Source organism: Anser anser (genome assembly GCF_964211835.1).
Source record: "Anser anser genome assembly, chromosome: 6".
NCBI classification, from domain to species: Eukaryota; Metazoa; Chordata; class Aves; order Anseriformes; family Anatidae; genus Anser; species Anser anser.
This window is the reverse complement of record NC_139726.1, coordinates 29,507,737-29,527,311: the sequence shown is the minus strand read 5'-3', so window position 1 is coordinate 29,527,311 and position 19,575 is coordinate 29,507,737. Positions and strand designations below refer to the sequence as shown.

The 19,575-nt window shown below is 47.9% G+C and overlaps 1 protein-coding gene across 11 annotated transcripts in view; it reads right to left on the bottom strand.

Moving 5' to 3' along the window:
- Positions 1–19,281, bottom strand: part of HDAC4 (histone deacetylase 4) — a 252,798-nt gene extending 233,517 nt beyond the window's left edge. For 2 of the 11 annotated variants that reach the window (XM_083841243.1, XM_083841235.1), the window contains exon 1: positions 428–1,413. The gene's annotated coding sequence lies outside the window, so the exon portion shown is untranslated. Of the gene's footprint in view, positions 1–427; positions 6,824–7,440; positions 9,078–18,000; positions 18,417–18,516; positions 18,848–19,025 lie in introns of those variants that run through there. The other 9 variants (XM_083841239.1, XM_083841246.1, XM_083841240.1 and 6 more) reach the window with 9 other exon arrangements.
- Between the last annotated feature and the right edge of the window lie 294 nt (positions 19,282–19,575).

The following is a 19,575-nucleotide window of genomic DNA, read 5'->3' as shown; positions in this document are numbered from 1 at the left end:
CGATCTCTAACTACATTGGCCCTAAGTGTTAAATTACAGTATGTGTACATTAAGACTTCAAGAATAACTGATACCTACTTTGTATTTACACAGTTCCTCCAAGGAAGGCTATAATGCATTTCTAGACAGTCCCTAGTAGTTGCTTTTGGAGCAATCCTGCTATTATTTCATACAGCGGCTTGTTAAGCAAGCCTTTGCAATACAAGCAGTGCTGTACATGCACTGAAATCACCATCCAATGATAAAAGGAAACAACATGAACAGCAGCCACAAATGAGAAAACAACGCTAATTGTGAGCTACTTTATTAACACTGAACCAAACCGCAGCAACTCAAGGATAGCAAGCCTATATACGCATAATTAGGATATTTGCAACAGAACTTCTCAATAAAAATAATTAAAAAAAAATAATCAACAGTTTCGTACTCATCTGCTTATGAGAAGAAACACCGCACTGCAAATGTCCATGGCACCCAGACTTCTTCAGAAAGGCTGACTTTCCAAGGCTTTTCTCAGTTGGGTTTCAAAGGCAAGCAAGCTGCTCATACTGATCTCCAGACATAAATCTAAAGCTGAGGTGCTAGCCTAAAACTAAGAACACAGGGGACATGGATATTTCAGAAGTGAAGATCTCTCTTCACCCATTTCAAAGTTAAATTAACATGTACCTAACACTTTTAAAGCCTGGCCCTAGCAGAAGCCTGCAGTTAAACACCCTTTCCTCGCTAAGTTTTACAGCAAGGGCTATTTGGAAGAACGTGCTTTTTGCATATTCTGCACAAAATCCCTTGTGACAACACCTATACTTGCACAAATCATCAAGTTGATCAAAAATTACACCTGCTTTGAAAGCTGAAGGTCCCTCCTTCACGTCTAAAAAATGAAAACCCTTAGATCTTCTAGGGGACACCACAACCTCCCCCCCCCCCCCAAATTTTTGTGGCTCTTGTCTTTCAGTGCTAGGAGTATGCAAGAGTATAAACATTATTTCTACCTCCACGATTTCACACCAAGAGCAATACTACCGAGGAGCTGAAAAGGGGATCTTCTGGCACCTGCTCCATTCTGGGGCCTTGACAAGTATTGCTCTAAAGGCAGTGTTGCACAAGATACCTCAAATATACACACAAGTGAAAAAACAAGGGCGTGGAGGCAACAAAAGCTTTTGGAAACAGTGTGCCCTGGCAGCCCAAAGGCCCACCCATACCCTGGGGCGCATCAGGCACTGCTCCAGGTCAAGGGAAGGGATTGTCCTTCTCTGCTCTGGTGTGGCTTCACCTTGAGCACTGCGTGGTTTTGGGCAGCACAGTATAAAAAGGACATAAAACTATTAGAGAGTATCTAAAGGAGGGCTATAAAGATGGTGAAGGGTCTAGAGGACAAGACATACGAGAAGCAGCTGAGGTCCCTTGGTTTGTTCAGCCCAGAGCAGAGCAGGCTGAGGGGAGGCCTCATGGCGGCCTGCAGCTCTCTCACGAGGGGAGCGGAGGGGCAGGCGCTGAGCTCTGCTCTCTGGGGACAGCGACAGGACCCGAGGGAACGGCATGGAGCCGGGACAGGGGAGGGTCAGGCTGGGGGTTAGGGAAAGGTTCTGCACCCAGAGGGTGGGCAGGCACTGGGACAGGGATGTGGTCATGGCATCAAATCTGCCAGAGTTCAAGAAGCATTTGGACACCGCTCTCAGACATATGGTTTGATTTTGGGGTGGTTGTGTGTGGAGCCAGGAGTTGGACTCGATGTTCCTTGTGGGTCCCGTCCAACTCAGGATATTCTATGGTTCTATAATCAAGTACGTGACAAGTGAACCTAAATTCCTCTGATACGTGATCCAAGTCTGTGAACACAAGATCATCTTTAGGAGTCATGTTCAGCCTGTGGGAGCTCCAATTTAAAAGTGGGCAACGGCTTCGATTTTTTTTTCCCCTCTGACTCAAGCAGAAACACAGGTCATAGAAGAGCTGCAGTTTGAGAAATACAACTGACTATGTGTAAAACCTGGGAATATGTAAACTTGCAGGATTACAGAACCCTCCCTGACTAGCAAGACTCTGGCACAGGGTCTGAAAGAGCAGGATGCTTCTGAGCTTGATCCAGTTTCTCAGCAAGAGCAGCAAGAACAAGCAGTCTCACAGATGGATCCGCGTGGGAGGGAGAAAGGATAAAAGTCTGCCTTGGGAGCCTGTTCCAGCTGCTACTGAAGCCTTGGAGGAATTGGTACAAATTGGGCAGAGTTACCTATAAAAATCTACTCTGTCTTGGCCATTTCTGAAGCCCTTTTCTTCCCTCACTCTGTGTTTCTCCTTAATCCTAGTACTTCTGCTTTTGAAAGAGTTCAAATCAGATAGTTCAAAGTAGTGCTTAGCAGAAAGTAAATGAATGCTGTGAGGTTAAGGACAACATCCGTCTCATTTCTTGACTCCTGTGTAGAGCACTCTGCAATAATTCAATAGTACAAAATTCAATAGCTACAATAATTTAAAAGCGCAGAAGTCAGAACTCTTTGGAAATACTTGGCTGAAAAGTGATAAAAACGGGATATTCTTTCTAAACAAAGTCTTCTGACGAACATTCTCAGCACCACGAAGTTTGTTTGACCAGCAGACAACCACATTTCACCAACTGAAGCTTTCCACCACAAGCACCAGAACAGCTAAAGCTTCCTGTCAATGCATCTGAACTCAACACTTAACAATATGAAGATCCCCCTAATTCATGCAACTTTTAGTATCAGCAACACTTTGAAATTTACCACTGTATCACTGTACTAAAGTCACATTAAAATATTTCAGCAGTGCCGCCATCTCTCTGTTCTGCTGCCACCATCTTCACAGTGCATGTTGCACTGAAGAAATTTCCCAATTCCTATCTCTACATGCTGCTAGCAGAGCAGAGAGCAAGGGGGAAAAACTGGATCATGACAGAAGTTTGTGGACCCAGCCACCATTTTTCTGCAGACTTACTTAGTGCATCAAGTCCAAACCAAGTCCAAAACTGTTTCTTTGCCTGCTTATCCATGCACTTGCACACACAAACACCCTTTCTTTTTCAAAGTAACATGGTATAGCCAAAAAAAAGGTTACCAACACCTTTAAGTGATTAGTTTTGAGAGTCAACTGAAAACCTTCAGCTTTCCAACTTTATTTTCACTCTAGCTCAACTTCCTGAACTGCTGAAAACAAACAATGCACAAATCTTTATGTAGGGCTGTTTTTCAAATCCTCATCTATAGGTAGGGGAAGGCAGAGAGAAAAACATCTACCTTTTCTATTCATGTACTTCAGCTGTTACTGCCCACATCTGAACTTCTTGTTCCTTCTGACAAGGAATCAGAATTACTGGTCACTAGCTGTGCCTAACCCATCTGGTCTACCAACATAAAGTAGCTGAGTACATGTGTCATCAATCACTGCTAATTACTTCATTAACTTGGAAAAAGAATATCAACTTTTTTTTTTTTTTAAGAACAAACATTGTTTAAGGTTTGTCTAGGGTTTTTTTTATTTTTTAATTGAATGCTATCTGATTACCAAGAGAAAGCTATTTACAATCTGAACACTAAAGCAATTCTGTCACATAACTTGTGCAATTCTTTTGTCTGGTAAAACATTTAAATGAGTTTCTTTAGAAGTGACTACATTGCAATGCAAGTTTTAACCAGCACTAAGTTTAACCAGAAGCTGAATTATGCACGTTCTCAGGCTCTCCGTGCTCACGCTGCACAATGCCAACCACGCAGACATTCCCACCTACTAGCGCCATGCTTTTAAAGTTCTGACCTTTGTCACGCTCTTGGAAAGAAACATGCCTCAAGGTCTCCACAAACAAGTTGCGTCATTTTCAAGTGGACATTTAGCCTTCCGCTGTTCACTGCGGAACAGTGGCATGAAAAATATTACAACCATTTGTGTATTTTAAGCTACAGCGCAGATATCTAGGTATTTCTGGCAAGGAAGAAACCCCATGCCACCATGCTAACAACACAGACTAAAATAGGTCCAGACTCATGCATTGTGATGCAAACTTATCCACACTGAGCCTGGTTCACCCCTGCAGATCTCAGCCCCCTCTCCCCCACCACCGCCCTGGCCCCACAGGCTCGCCATGCTGCCGCCCAGCCTCATCCAGCCACGCTCTCTGGGAATAACCACTTCACTCCCCTCTCCGTTGAGCGTTTTCATGCCCTGGTTACATGGTTTAAACACTCTCCGAGCTATCGTCAGCCTTCAAAATGCTATTTTGTTTGAGGAAAATGCTGATCCAGTTTTCTACATCTAGATTACATACACGCCCTGCAAAGAGTACCTGCTAACGCAGCCTTACGGCACCAACGGCCTCCACCTCTGCTTGCACACATCCCATCTCACTCCCAAGCTCCAAGATGGTGATTTCTGATGGCAATAGAGAAAAGGTGCGTGTTCCTCCACTCCTGAAGGAGCAGGCACATCGCTGAGCCCCAGTACCAGCTCCTGTAAGAACGATGGATAATGAGGCAGAAGTCTCCTGAACAGGTGCCACGTCTCCCATGGCACCCATCTTCCACAAATTGACCCCAGCCTTATCTAACTTCTGGTGTTACTTTGCATTTCTTCTCTTACCATACCTCTGTTTTCCTGCAGCCTAGGAAACGACCTGTGGTAACTGCAGGGCATTATTTATCTTTGCATCTTTTCTCAAAGCAATTCCCAATACAGCATCGCCTACCCCCAAATTTTACATATGAGCATAAAGGATACTGTATTGAACAAAACTACAGCTTTGCCTTTAAATTGCCTTTTTTTTTTTTTCTCTCCTTTGGAAAACCTTTTCTCCTCTCATCATCAGCATATGAAAAGTGATACTGACATACACCTGCAAAAGCATGACAGAACTGGCAGTCAAACATTGAAATTCAGATAACTGACAGTACTAAAATGCAAGTCAACAGCTATTTTTGCCATGAAAAGAACCTTAAACTGTGAGGGTTTTGTTGTTGTATATATATTTTTTTAAATATGCAACATATTAGTTAGCAGTCTTTTCCTTTTGAAAAAATCCAGAGATGCCTTTGCTAAAATATGCTGCTTTCAGCCTGATGTGTGTTACGCCGGGACTGAACACCACGCAGCGCTGCTAGCTCCCCAGCGGTCCTGCTGCCTCTCGGGTCATGCCCAAAGCTCACTGGATTACCTCTAGGAACACAGGGTAGTCCCGTGCATGCCGTTCAATCCCTGGCTTACCTGCCAAAGCTGCTGAGACATCAAGCATCCAGCCGCACGAGCCTGCCAGTCACTCAACAGGCAGCAATGGCCACGGGAAGATAAAGCAAACGTATGCCCTCGTATGCACGGAAGTTGCAGGCTTTTCCACTTGCTCTGCTTTCACGTTACAAGTCATGCTCTCAAACCAAAACCATGGCCAGAAGGGAAGGTTAATCCCCACTAATGTTACTTTGTGTGTTGAAATTGCATAGGGTTGAAATTGTAATGACCAACATCACTCCTTAATAAAAACTTGAATCCTCAGTCAAAATTTTCAAGCTCGCAATTGACAAGCAAGAAATACCACGGCATGAGCAAGGAAAGAACTGACACTACCCATACTTCAGGCGATCGGGGTTTGTTTTTCTGAATTATTAGTTTTATAACGCCATTGAAGCAAAAAGAGGACAAGACCCTTTGAAGAAGTTTTTGCAGGTTACCTTTAGAGAGGCAGAGACCATCCAACTTTCAGGAGTTTTCCTAGCTGTTATTTCTAACACTGGGATTGTTATTTAACTCAGACTGAAGGAAGAGCTGTTTATTTTATGATTTAGACCACATTTTATATAGCCCTTTTTATCTGCTTGCACAACTTGAACACAGCAAGACAAATTAGAATTGTTTCTTGAAATAAGAAAACTGGATTGCAAAGCAACAAGAACTGGGACATATTTCAAGGACTGATACAGTATCTGCCATGTTTTGAGCGTTGTTTTTTTTTTAAAGGTAGATTTTAAAACACTGTGAGCTGCCACTTGAAAAAAAGACTTCAGCTCTCTATCCTCAAGGAAAGCTTAAATCCCTAGCTTAGATACGCAAGGCTTCACATTCTGTTAAGTTTCTGTGATCTATCCTATTTCACCTAAGGTGCTGTAGATTAAAATTTATACTGCTGTTTATGGCTTTACACACTAAATGGCAAACACAATTTTCATCCCTGTAAGACAGGGCAGGAGTCAAGCAAAGCAATTTAAAGCCAGTTTTGTCCCTCTTCACTTTCAATCATTAAAACACTGTAGCCCAAACTTCAGGGTCACCTATTCACTCTCCTAGGATTTTTTTTGTTTGTTTTTTCATTTGGGTTTTTTTGCACATTTGCATAGTCCTAAATATCTTCATGTAGGGAAGATGCTAGCAGTTTCAGCTCACACACCAGCAGGAATTGCTCGGCTTCCAAGATGAGCATCCATGAGCCACCACAGCTCCACTGTACAGAATTTCCTTCATGTTGTGACTCCATGTGCGGGACTCTAAAATACATGAACAGGAAGGAATGCAAAATACAAAGTCTTTGGCTTTGTATTCAGATTATCATTAAAAAAAAAAACACCTCGTGTCACCACAAACATAATGATTAATAAGTTACACTACATAAGAGGACAAAATAGCCCAAGAACCAATGTTGGCAACCACTGCTAGTGCTTCAGTCCCCTTCTGTAGGAAGTCTGTGAAAATGCAAAGGTAGTTATGGCACGCTACAAGAGACAAACAACTCCTTTGGATTTTAGTATTCTCTGAAAATTTTTGTTTCGTTGCCAGTTTTAAATTCTAGCAACCTGAGACACCGCAAAGCAAGCACGCCTCTTTGTTACCTCAAGTCGCTCTGCATGCAAAGCATGCGCCAAGGCTGGAGCGGGGGGAAGGAGGCAGTAAGAATTTCTTTCTGAAATGGAATGGGGAGATAATATCAAGAACAGGAGCAGAGGCTGCTGACATATCTGCATGCAGACAAGCCAGTAAATATGCAAATAGGCAGCCACTTCTACCAAGAGTGCAAGAAACCAATAATGTGTGAAAACTACTTCGAGTCTGCTAAAATATACGGTATTGAAGAGAGCTGCACCGCTCGAGCACAGCACTGCACAGAAGGGCTCACTTTGACCAAGACAGGTTTGCTTCTCTTTCAAGGAAACGCTGAACCAAGTTTTCTACTCAAAAAATGTCTCAGCTCTGAATATCACGACATTTATGAATCACTTTGAACGTTTACCTTTTACTACTCTAATTTGGAAGTACTACAGAAAAGACTCAACATCGAGCTGTAAAGCACCCTGACAAAGCTGCATCAATTACCAGCCACAAACACTTCCACAAGCCAGGAAAGAGCTTCTTGCCCAGAAGCCAAAACAGCAAATTTCACACAAGATTTCAGAGAGAGGGGAAAATAAAGGCTGTATTGACTGTGCATCCCTGAAGACTGACCTTACAGAGCTAGAACTGAAGCCGACGTGACTTGATAGCAGATAACCTCAGAAGTTAAGAGCTGTTTCAGAAAGGCAATACCGGGACATCCATCTGCTGTCCTTGAAGTTGTGAGGGGAAGAGACGCACCCTTGCAGATACATAGATAGATAGATATTCACGTGTAGACACTGGAGACAAAGAAAGATTTTTTTTCCTTTTTTTCCCCACTTCATTTTTATCTGCCTACTACCTCCAAACCAAGCTCAAAAGCTGGCTTTGGCTGTAGCCCGAGACACACATCTTGCCCTTTTAGGAGCAAAACTGTTCTGGGGAGCCAAGCAGCTCTTCCCTACTGCGGCAGGGAGACTGAACTCCGCTTCAGTAAGTTATCTTTCCGCTCAGCAAGCCCATTTCCTAACGGGGAAGAAAGTGGGACACCTGCCCTTGGCCTCTCTTCCGAGAGGAAGCCAGCTATCGAGCAAGCACGGGCAACGAAAGCTTCAGCGACTGTCAGTCCCAAACAGCGAGCACGGACAACAGCTTAGGTTTAAAGACGTAAATAAAGAAAAACTAGACCGCCTTTCCACAGTAGGTCTCCCACATATGGCCCAACACATCAGAAACAATTAGCCAGAAACGTAAGCCTCTGCGGAGAGATTAAAGCAACCTACAACTCCTCAAAAGCAGGACCTCGAGCCAGCAGCGAGGCTTCGCAGATTTGCTTGCGGGAAGCCTCCAGACCCCTCCAGACCAGCAGTGAACATCACAGAAAGCAGCGAGAGACCACTGGGCACGGCGCACAGCACTGGAGCTCCGGAAGAAAGGTTCGGACAGTGGGTGGTTGCTTTCAGGGAGGCTGCACACAGACAAAATCCGCAGGAAGAGGTGAGTGAGAGACGAGCGATTGCAACGTGCCGGACCACGAAACACGCTCAGGGCTTTCACTCTCCATCACAGCCACCCCGAAGGTCGTCACCGGAGGCAAATTTCCTCCTGCCAGGAAAGCACTCGGGCGTCCCTCTCGTCCAGCAGACCTCCTGCAGCTGCAGTAAGACAGTACCTTTTCCTATGTTTGCTTGAATTTCACACCCACAATTCTTGGTTGGCTGCAACACATGCTCAGAACTCGGTTATCTGCACTCAGAGGCTGTGATAATTTAAGTTTTCATTGCCAGTGTTAAGAACAAGCCTCAGAGCTATACACTGAGGCCCTGGAATTTAAATATACGATAACACTGTAAATCAAAGGAAACAAATTCCTTAAGGAAAACTTTTTTGCATGCCAGATCAGTTCCCAGTAGTAACTGCTGTGCTTTGACAAGAGATAAATATTTACAGTCTAGAACAGAGAACACCTTGTGTCGCAATACTCGGAATGCAAGCCCCATCAGTACCCTGTATACTTAAGGAGTTATTTTGATTTTATTTTATTTTTTAATATTTGGAGTACCTAGAAGCACGCATTACTCTGCCCATGAACACTACCAAAATGAAAACCCGAAGGTAAGTCATATAGAGAAATTGCCAAAGACACTGAACCTGGAACAGATTTTAAGGGTTTAGGTGATTTACAGCAAAGGCCTAAATTATTGCTAATAATATGGTTTCTGGTTTTGTTGTTAAAAATCAAGCCTAATGTGCTCTAGTAAACGTAGACATTGGAGGTGGTTTTTTTTTTTGGGGGGGGGGGGGGGGGGGGGGGGGGAGGTTGGTTGTTTTTTTTAAACCAGGGCAAAAATGGCAGAGGGGAAAATGTCCTCTTTAGGCTGGGGATACCCCTCTGGGAATATTCTCAAAAGAGGGATGGGAAAGCTCAGTCCCTAGTTTGTTAGGGTTTCTCTCAGTTTCCAGCTTGCTTCCCAGCCTCCCAGCTTGATCAGCTGCTTCCAGCAAAGGCAGGAATGCGGGGAATGTCATTCATAATGGCACTTGGGAAGATCAAGGAATTGCAAGTGTACGACTGGATATCCTTCTCACAGGAGGGATGATAAAGCCCATGCAAAGAAGATGCTCTCATTTCTAGTGTTACCTGGTGGCGTCTCAAGTTGCCTGGCTTTCCTGCCTTTTTAAATTAGGTAAATACCGAATTAAACATGAATGCAACGTTTCCTATTTTATCTGTGCGGTCCTAACTCCAGTTTCAAACAGGACCCACACGGATACAGTCTGGTTTAGCTGTTATACTACAGGATTTCATGTCTGCACTGTAACATCCCTTACCCAATTGCTACGCGGGCATTTGGGGCACAACCTTTGAGGTGAGGCAGGCTGGCAGCTGGTAGGCTTACAGAAGAGTTCGATGTCTATCTGAGGGTCTCAGTTTCCTTACTTCTCCTCTTACAATGGATCTACCACCTCGTGCAGCACTCTCCTGCACTGACCTCGCTCCTGCCGTAGTCAGCACTGCTCAGTGATAACCATCTCCTCAACCAGTCAAGCACAAATTTCTCGTTTGCTCCCCTGCTTTCAGCATCCCCGTACACCAGTTTATTTATAGACGAGCGTTTTTACAGCAAAGACCAGAAGGAGCACACTCTCACTGCCAAACGGAACTCAGCTGCGATTTCTAACGCTGTCACTACCCGACAGAAGGACACTTTGCCCGGACGGCCTCAGAAAATTGGTTCTAGCTAACGGCTGCCGTCCACGACCGCTGCCCAGCCCCGGGCATCACCGCAGCTCCCAGCCCACCACCACCCCCAGGTCACCAGCCCAGTACTGCCCAAAAGCCATTCACACCAGCCATCCCTCCACTAAAACCATGTTTTTCCACATACGTGCAGGCTTTCTAGCAGGCATAATCTAGCAAAAGAAACCCACATAGCCACGGAGGTGAGCAAGTCCACACGACCTGTGTAAACCCACCTGAAACCACCATGGATTGTTCATAAAATTGTGTAGTAGAAACCTTTTCCGTTTTTGGTGGCACACAGCCTGTGAACAAGTCTAACATTCCAGGCCACCTTTGTCAAGGGATACTAGAAATGCTACACTTTGCCCTGTACCACATCAATACAGGATCCAGAAATATCCAGCTCTTCTGCCTACATCACGTTTGATAACTTATGACACGAAAATTCAGATTGCCGTTCTGCATTACGAGTTCCCATGCACCGCTTCATAGGTTTTGCCAAGCTTCAAGCGTTTCTTTTTAATGCTATGACTCCATTCACAATTACGATTAAGCCCATCATCGAATGCTTCACGCTCCAGGCACTGGGAGCAGCGGAGGCAGCAGCCTTCCCTCACTGCGGGGCAGAGCACAGGCTTCTGTGTGAGGATGGGGGAGAAAAGCCCAGTGGGAGGATAGGTAAGGACAGCCATGGCCAAAGCATTCTCCACCTACCATGTGCCATCAGAAACTCCCTGCAGTTTGCTTCGGGTTCTCTCCTTCATCCTTGGACAGCACTTCCAGGCTAAAAACGTTGTGAAAGGCGGCGTTCATTCAAACATCCTTCGGCCTCACCAAGCTCTAGCAGCAGGTGAGTTGGAGGGAGGGAAAAAACCCTCCCAACCAGAGCATTACCGTAAGTTTCAAATAGAAAATGCGCCCAAGAGAGATGGCATGAAGTTCATAACAGAAGACATTGGAAAAATAATTTATTTTATGAGATCCGTTTACATCAAGATGAGGAAAAACTGAAACGCGGACCACGGAAGCCAGTGCCTGTTCCAATCCGTTGGAAGAATCCACCAAACGTCTGTTTTTTCCCATGTTGCGGTGCCAGTGAGCAGCAGCAGCACTGAATTTGCAGAGCTTCAGCTCACTCGTGACACTAATCGCTGCCTACGGCGGAGGTGAAGCTTACAGGAACCCAGGGGTTTGTTTGTTGGCTAGCAGTACAAAACAGCAGCAGCCCACCAGGCTTTCTGCTTTCCATGCGGGGCAAGAAAGGGCTCTGCTTACAACCCAGCAAAGATCTTGCTATCATCACAGACACCCATTTGTTCCAAAAAGCCAAGCTTCTTGGCAGGGCATTCATCCTGCTCTCTTGCAGCAGTCCAACCTCTGTTTCAGAGTCCTGCTACCTTGCTCACACCGCGACGTGGACAAGTCCTCTGCAAATTCAGCCAGAGCACGAGGCACAACAGCTCTTCGTGACCTCCACGCTGGCTGGAAAAGCAACTCTTCTTTTGTTTGGAGAAACTAGTTCCCCCTATGCACTGCTCTAAAACACAACGCAGCCCGCAAGAAAGTGCAGCTTTGCCGACAAGTTCTCCTAGGACCTCCCCGGCCCAGCAGCCTGCACAGCTGGTCCTCCCTTCCCTCTGCTCCTTGGGAAAAAGCCTTGACGTTTGATGTGAAGGCTGACATCCCCATCTACCAGGCTCTCAAAACTAAAATCCACGGACTGCTCCACTTTCAGAGCCCTCAGCATTTTCAAGTGGTTAATTCTCTAACTCTTCTTCACTCGAAGCAACGTTATTTGAGCAGAACAGCAAACCTTACAGGTCTACGTTTCACATGAACTCGCAGCAAGAAGGCAGGCCAGTTTTCTGACCACCCTAGGAACCACCTGTATTCGGGACTGCAACAAAATCGGGAACAAACACCAACAAGCTAGAAAACCGCGGTACCCAAGGGAATAAAAAAAACGTAACTTTCCCAGTGCTGTGAAAAACCCTCCCTTTCTGAATTCTTGTTGGGAGCAGCATACAACAGAACTCATTCATTGTTTTCGGCTTACGTTTTGGAACCTTTTCTTGCAGCAACGCAAACAAAACGGGAAGTTTTGTCAACGCTACACCAGAACTAACTTGAACATTTTTCTACAGAGCAAATGTAATGTGATTCTGTAAGCTATTTTAGTATAATGCAACACAGTAAAAGTACGTTAAGTGACTATAAATAACTTTGTGAAAGCTGCAGGCTTCGCCTTTTATTGAAGCAAAATGAAAACTCAAACGGGAAGAAGACTTGGAAATAAAACCGGGGGAAAGGGGAACAGAGCAATGTGCTCATCTATCTTTAATCTTGAACAGCAGATTTGAAGAACTGCTTGTTCAGCGTGAAACACTCCGAGGTATTAGCACGGAGGCAGCCGTGATGCTGCACCTCCCTGTCAGCGCCCGCAGGCAGGGGGACAGAGGACAAAGCAGAGACGTAGAGCAGCCCGCAGCAGCTCTCACATTTAAGTTAATGCAAATCCCACCAGGAAACTAATGCTGTCTCGTGCGTTTGACAAATGAAATTTGATTTTACACAAAACGAGTCATAGTATACTAATGTTCGCAGAATTTAACAGTAATTAAGTCTTGGTGACAGACATCTCATTAAAGCACCATTTCTTCAGAAAATAAATTAATAACGTAAATTATTTCCTACATGTGAAACACCAAGATTCCTCGCTACTCATGAAAGACAAATGGAATTACGTTTAATCGGATGTCAGTGTTTACCAGGATGAAAGAGTGAAGCGCTTAAAGAGATCAATTAATATAACGCACAGCCAGCCTGCTCGTGCCCAAACTGAGATTGTAATCTCCCGTACGTTAACTTACCCTACATGCCCACACGGAACAGCACCTGCACAATGCAGTTCTTTATCCAGCAGCTTACCGACTTGTACAGATCCAGGGGAGGCCTGCAGGAGACCAAACTCGAAAGCAAAGAGGAGCCAAAAACCCGCGCGTGACAGCCAGGTACCCACGGCAAGGCTTCCACGTGCCAGCCCAGCAAGTCCCACTGGCCACACGGAGCTGAAACACTCGCCCAGTGTTCTCCAGACATCACCCTGGGGACAAGACCCTGCCACAGCAACGCTCTGTCACATCCCACAACCCCTCTGGCTGCCTTGTGGTCCTTAGGGTAGGGTCTGATGGGAGCACTGCTTGGATAAAAAACCACGGACAGCATTAGCTGGACTCCAACGAGGTTCCTATTAGCCTAAGACCCAATTGTCAGACTGCAACCTTTTGCTTTTTAAATAGTTTTTGTGTTTGGAACAAAGGTTCAAGCACTTGAGGCGGGCAGAAGGCTGCGTGTGCCCGTGACCACAAATCCCCCTACACTCACAGTGGTCAGCCTGAAGCAGCTTCTAATCAAGCTTCCAAAATAACATTCAATAGGAAGACATGAAGGAAACGAATGAAGTTAAGATGCGCCCAGTAATGAACGCCGTGCAAAAAGCTTGAATTTTTAGAGGCAGGCCAAGCTGTAATTCCTTGCAAAGGGAGCACCACCGAAGCTTTTCCAGGAAATTTTACAATCTTCTTCCAAGCGTTCCATTTTTCAACATCATTTTTGCAACCTCTATGTGCTTTCCTGCTTCTCTACCCTCACTTATTTTACCCACTTTTGCCCCTTTGACTTCTAAATTCTGTAAGGCAGCTCCTCCAAGACAGCCAGAAGAGCACTGCGTATTTGTTTCTTCCCCTCCTCTCAGCCTGAACTGCCCAAGTCTTTCCTGTGAAGGAGCATTGCCCAAAATCTGCTTGCTATTCAAGCAGTCCTGGCAACGCCAGGCATCGCTTCATGAATCATCTGTTATATATTGCCTTATCAACATGGTCCACCGCAGGATAAAGTAAACCTGGCCCACTTCAGTTTTCCGCATAACACAACCAAAATGCAAGTGACATTAATGACTACAGCAATTTGAAGGAAACCCTCATCCAAGGTCTCAAACGCCACGGTAGGAGACAATCTACACCAAGAATGCTAAGATGCATTTTCTCCCCCACATCTACGTTTTACTCCAGTTTTTAGAAGACTATTTATCCCTTTTACTAGGTAACAATATTGCCAGATTTCTAATTATTGAAGCAGACAGCTTTACTGTTTCTGCTATTTCTCAGCTTACACAATTTGAGGCAAAACCACATATTTTCAGTTTTGTTTTGTTTTCCTTTTTATTTTTTATATTTTTTTCCCTAGACCTCTGAGATCAGCAAGCACGCTGAGGAGAACCAGGTCCCTTTCATTTCTATGTAGCATTGGTATGCTTGGACCTTGGGAACCTGGAAGAAAAGGTAAACGGAAAACAGAGGTCATCTGTAAGGGAAGTGGACTCAGCACCGAACAAGTCTTGAATCAAGTGACAAGACCCATCCTGACAGCTTCTCTGTCCAACAGCACGGATCTTAACAAAAGCATAAGCTGAAAGCATTCCAGCAGAAGTCTGATTAAACACAAACCCCGTGGCTGGTCCTGCAGACTGGGTAGCAGGATTGAAAAATAACATTACAGAAAGGCGATGAGATAAATAGAAACAGGCGAAAAGTAAACTGGAAGAGCAACGGAGTAGAAGATGACACCATAGAGGACAGTAGGAAGAGTCAAGAATACTTGGGAAATATTTCATCAATGCCATTATCGCTGTCCAAATAATATGTTCTTCATGGTTTGCGACAAGCTCTGCAGTTTGGAACAGGTTAGCAGCAAACGAACTGTTCTGGTAACACGACCGAGTGCTCAACCAGAGATGCATGACAAGTAAAAGTGAAGTCCCAAGGGCTTGGGGTTCTATACTAGCAGATAAGTGCGATACAGTAAGATGCACATACATATACACACACAAACACAATATTTCCAGTAAATATAAATACAGGTAATGCCAGGGAGCACAACACAACCAATTCTTTAACAAGAAGAGGCCAGAACACCAAAGGAGCGTTTTAACCCCAAGAGTAAGTTGGCAGAGCCGGGTAGCAAACAGAAAGGTTTTCAAACCCTGAAGAGCGAGCATCACTTTCAGCACACTCTTAATCCACTTAACCCAGACAGCCGCACGCTACACTTGAGAAAACACGAGGACAACTGGTTCGCTGTGACCTTACAGGTAGGCATGGCGCACAACAGGCGCTCCAGGAATGCAATCTGGAGGTGCTAAAAGCTGAAGGCAGCTGTCTCTCGGCGGAGCATGCCCGGCATTCAGCGGAGCAAGAAGGTAAGCACCCACGTTGTCTGTCTGCACTCCTCAAGGTAAGGCCGTGCAACAAGTTTTAAGAGACACTCAACATACTAATCCCTTTTCGCTGAGTTATTTGACAAGCGCGTTTGTGAGCTCTCACCCGTTCTCAGCTCTGGATGAGGAAAAGAAACGTGACCTTGAGTCTCTGACCCTACCGTATACAGCGTGTGTGGTGGGAAATTGTTCTCCCAAGGCTTCGTTTTGCACGTTTTGGGGTATGCCCATGTAATAGGGAGCTCGTAGCTGCCTCAGACTAGAAACCCACAAACAAACCTAGAGGGAAAGTTTCTGACGTTGCACACACTTCTACAACACAGATGCACCTTAAGATGGCTTTCAAGAAGCCTACTCCCCAGAGAGCTCAAAGCCATTCAAGAAGAGATTGAGAGGGCAATGCCATCTAAACCCAGGGGCTCCTGCTCATTTCTAATTTTTATTTTTAGTAAGTCCTACTCCTTGTCCTTGCAGTTCACCGTGGGATCTAGCACGGAAGGCTGGGATCAACTCCACCTTTTTGGCAACCCCATGAAAAAGCAGCTCCTGTGCTTCTGCCTCTGCCCACGGTGGAAGGGAAAGAGGAAAATTTACCAGGTAACTTCCTCAGAAGCTCATCAATCTGCATGTGTCGGTAAACACATCGCTCCAAGATAAAGAAAATAAATCTCCCTAAGGGCCTCGCGGTTTTTCCTTTTTCTGCACTAATGGAAGTCACCCGTGCAACACAAACATTGCGAAGCAGAAAGCTGCATCCTGACCAATGCAGAGGTCAGCCTATGCAAGAAACCACTTTTTTTCTAATTTATTCTCCTAGTTTATTCCTTTTGCTCATAAGTCAGCATTAATCAACGAGCAATAAACGATACTTCCATGGAAAATGTCGCGTCCGTCGCGCATCAGGAGCTCGGTGCACAGAACCTGCTGCCTCCCGAGCTGGGCTTCTCCGGAGCTTCCTGCTCGTGGTGCTGACCGCAGGCTCCGCAGCTCAGGCCTGCCAGCCTCGCCGTGCTACGCGAGCACAGCCTTCCAAAGGAGCAGTTCCTCCCCAAAGGATAAGAGCTTTCATTCCATACGTACGCTTTTCTTTCATGCTTCCATCCCATTAAGTAAATGACAAATTCCTCTGGTATTCTGAGGTAATTTTCAAAATGCGTTTCGTGCTGTTCTAATCCCGTCCTCTCTCTACAGCCAGGTCCTGAAGCAAAACACTAAAGACATTCTAGGGCAGCAAAGTAAAATTTGAAAGATTTCAAGATTTTTTTTTTTAGAACTTTTTTTTCCCCTCTAAGTTCAGACAACCAAGGGCACAGCGTAATATCAGCAGCCAAGATCTGTCAGATGCACACGCTGAAACATGCCATTCCAACACGACAAAAACCATATAATCCTGGAAAGCCGCGTCTTACACATTTGGGTTCATACAGAAAATCTGCAGTCACTAAAACTTACTCTTTCTAACTGGGTGGCATTTTACATTTCCAAATGTAATTGAGTGAGCACGTTGCCATGGTTACGGTAGGATTCTGCAATAACTTTGTTGCCTTGTAATTGCTGTATATTTGTATACAAGCAGCTGAGCTTTCCTAATTCAATGCCCTCTTAACTCTTTCGGAGAGGCAGCTTTGGGGCAGAGAACTCCGCGCAGCAGCGGCGCAAGCACCAGAGGGGACTGGAACTGGGCACAGCGACAGACCACGCAGAGGGGGGGGAAAAAAAAAAGAAAAAAAAAAGAAACCTTGCCAAGAAGCAGATTATTATATAAACTTCAGAGCTCCTTAGCTTTTAAAAAATGTTGTTGTTAAGAAAGTCTAATTCAAATAATTAACTTCAGGTAGCTTTTGGCAACGGCTGAAAGCACTCTGACAGCGGCGCAAGTCCCACTTAGTGACGGTCCGTGCCACCAGTAAATCAAAACGCATTGGCAAAGAGGTCGCTCGCTCCATGGTGAAATCCACCGGGGCACGAGGACCACAACGACACTCGCTCCATCCCCGAAATCTCAAATTAGCGTGAGGAAGACAACAGAACACAGCTGTTGGCAACGAGCACCATGCACCCCTGGCGAGAGCCAGCGCCGAGCAGCGCGTGCCCGTGGCCTGAGCCGCCCGCGGGCGCCCAGCACAGCACCGCGTCTCGGGAACGATTCCCGAGGGGTGATCTGCTCGGGAGCACGAGGTGATCCCGTGCGGCGCGATCCGCCCTGGCGAAGCGAGCGGCCGCAGCACGGAGCCTCGTCTGTGGAAGCCTTCGGACGCGAGCTATGGACAAGCAAGCAGGAGGGGGAAAAAGGCTTCCCCTATCATGAAATGCACGCACAAAACAATTACGCAAGTGCTTTGAATAAAAGGCAGGTTTACTTCCCTTTAAATGGCACCGGGTACCCAGCCATAACGTCCAATAATTGTTATGTAAATACGTCTGCTTGCTTAAGATGCCACGCTGCATTCGCCATGCCACAAACACTCCGAAGATAACATTTAGGGAAGCTCGGGGATTGCACAGCATCTTCCCTGATAAATTCCTGCAGCAAAACCCACACGCGAGCGCTCGGCAACACCTCCCTTCTGCTGCTCCACATGCATTATAAGCTATTTTTTCCTCATCTTCTTTTTTTTTTTTTTTTTTTTTTCCTTTTTTAAGTTACGGCCCAAAAAACTGTTGCACAAACCTGCGGCGTGCCGGGGCGAGAGGCTCCCTGAGCTCCCCCCGGATGCCAAAACCGATGCATTTTGGGGGGAAAAGCCTGCTTTTAAGGACAGGTCCTAGCTCAGGCTGGGCTGGGATCTGTCATTCTCTGTTGCAGCCTAACCTCGCCACAGGACCTCCGAGCGGCGCGGAGCATGAAAACACGACCCCCTTTATGCTTTCGACACCGAAAAAAGCGCTTTTCGGGTATTTTTGCCCTTTGGGAAGTGACGGGGGGGGGGTGCCGGGTCCGGAGGCCTCTCCCCGCGCAGCCAGCGGGGCGCCGCTCCCCGCAGCGGGCGGTGCGGGGGGCGGACCCCGCTCCCTCGGCAAACTTCGGGCAGCGGAGCGGAGGGCCCCGGTCCGCAGGCGTCGCCCCGGGGCCGCGGGCTCCGAGCGGCGGCGGTGGCGGCCGCCGCCTCCCCCCCAACCCCCCCGGGGAGGGCTCGGAGGGGCCCGTCCCGCCCCGCCCCGCCCCGTCCCGGTGCCGGCCGCTCACCGCTGCCCGCATGGCCCCGCTCGGCCCCGCTGCGCTGCGCTCCCCGCCGAGCCCCGCGCGGCTCCGAGGCGGCGGCGGCGGCGCGGGGCGGAGCCGCGGCCGCCCGGGAGTGGGGGGCGTGGCCGTGCGCGCTGTGGGAGGGGCGGGGCCACGGCTGGCCACGCCCCCTCCCGCCTCATTCACAAAAAACGCCAGCGGTGGGAAGCGGGGGGTCGGGGCTGAGCGCCCATTGGGCGCCGCAGCTGCCCGTCACCGCCCCGCCCCGCCAGGCGCGCCGGCCAATCAGCGAGCGGCGAGGGGCCGCCGAGCCGCTCAAATCCGCCCGCCGCCGCCGCCAGCGCGACGCTGATTGGCTGCCGGAGCTGCCCGTCACCTCCCCCCCACGCACGCCCCGCCCTCCGGCACCCCGCGCGGCCGCAGCCCGCAGCCGGGCCGCCGACCCCTCCCGGAGCCCGGCGGCCGCGGGGAGGCCTCGGGCGGCGGCGGTGCCCGCGGGGCCGCGTACTGACCTGCGCGGCGGCGGCGGGGAGCCGGGCACGGCGCGGGCACGGCGCGGGCACGGCCCCGGCGCGGACACGGCGGCGCGCGCGCCCCCGACGGCCTCAGCCCGTGACGGGATCCGCCATCTTGGAATTTTTAGCGGCGGGGTCACGTGGTGCGACCATTTTCCCCGCGGCCAATCACGGCGCGCGGGCTATTTATAGCCGCGGCTCCCTCCTTGCCTCCCCGCTCCCCCTGCCCCTCCCGCCGGGGGGGGAAGGCAGCCAATCAGGCCCCGCCTCGCACCGCCAGGCCCCGCCCACCGCCCGTCGCCTAGGCGACGCCGCGGCGCGCGGCCCGGCCGCTGCCCGCTGCCTGAGGCGGCCGCGGGCCATGGCGGCCATTTGCTGCCCCCTGCCCCGGCACGGCCGGGCCCTCCCGGCCTGAGTTGCAGCAGCAGTCGCGCGTCCTCTGCTCCTCCCGCACCAACTGACAGAGCCACAACTACAGCACCCTCATGTATCATCCCCTCAGAGTACCCTGATTCTCAGGATAATGCATAGTATATATATTCTCAGT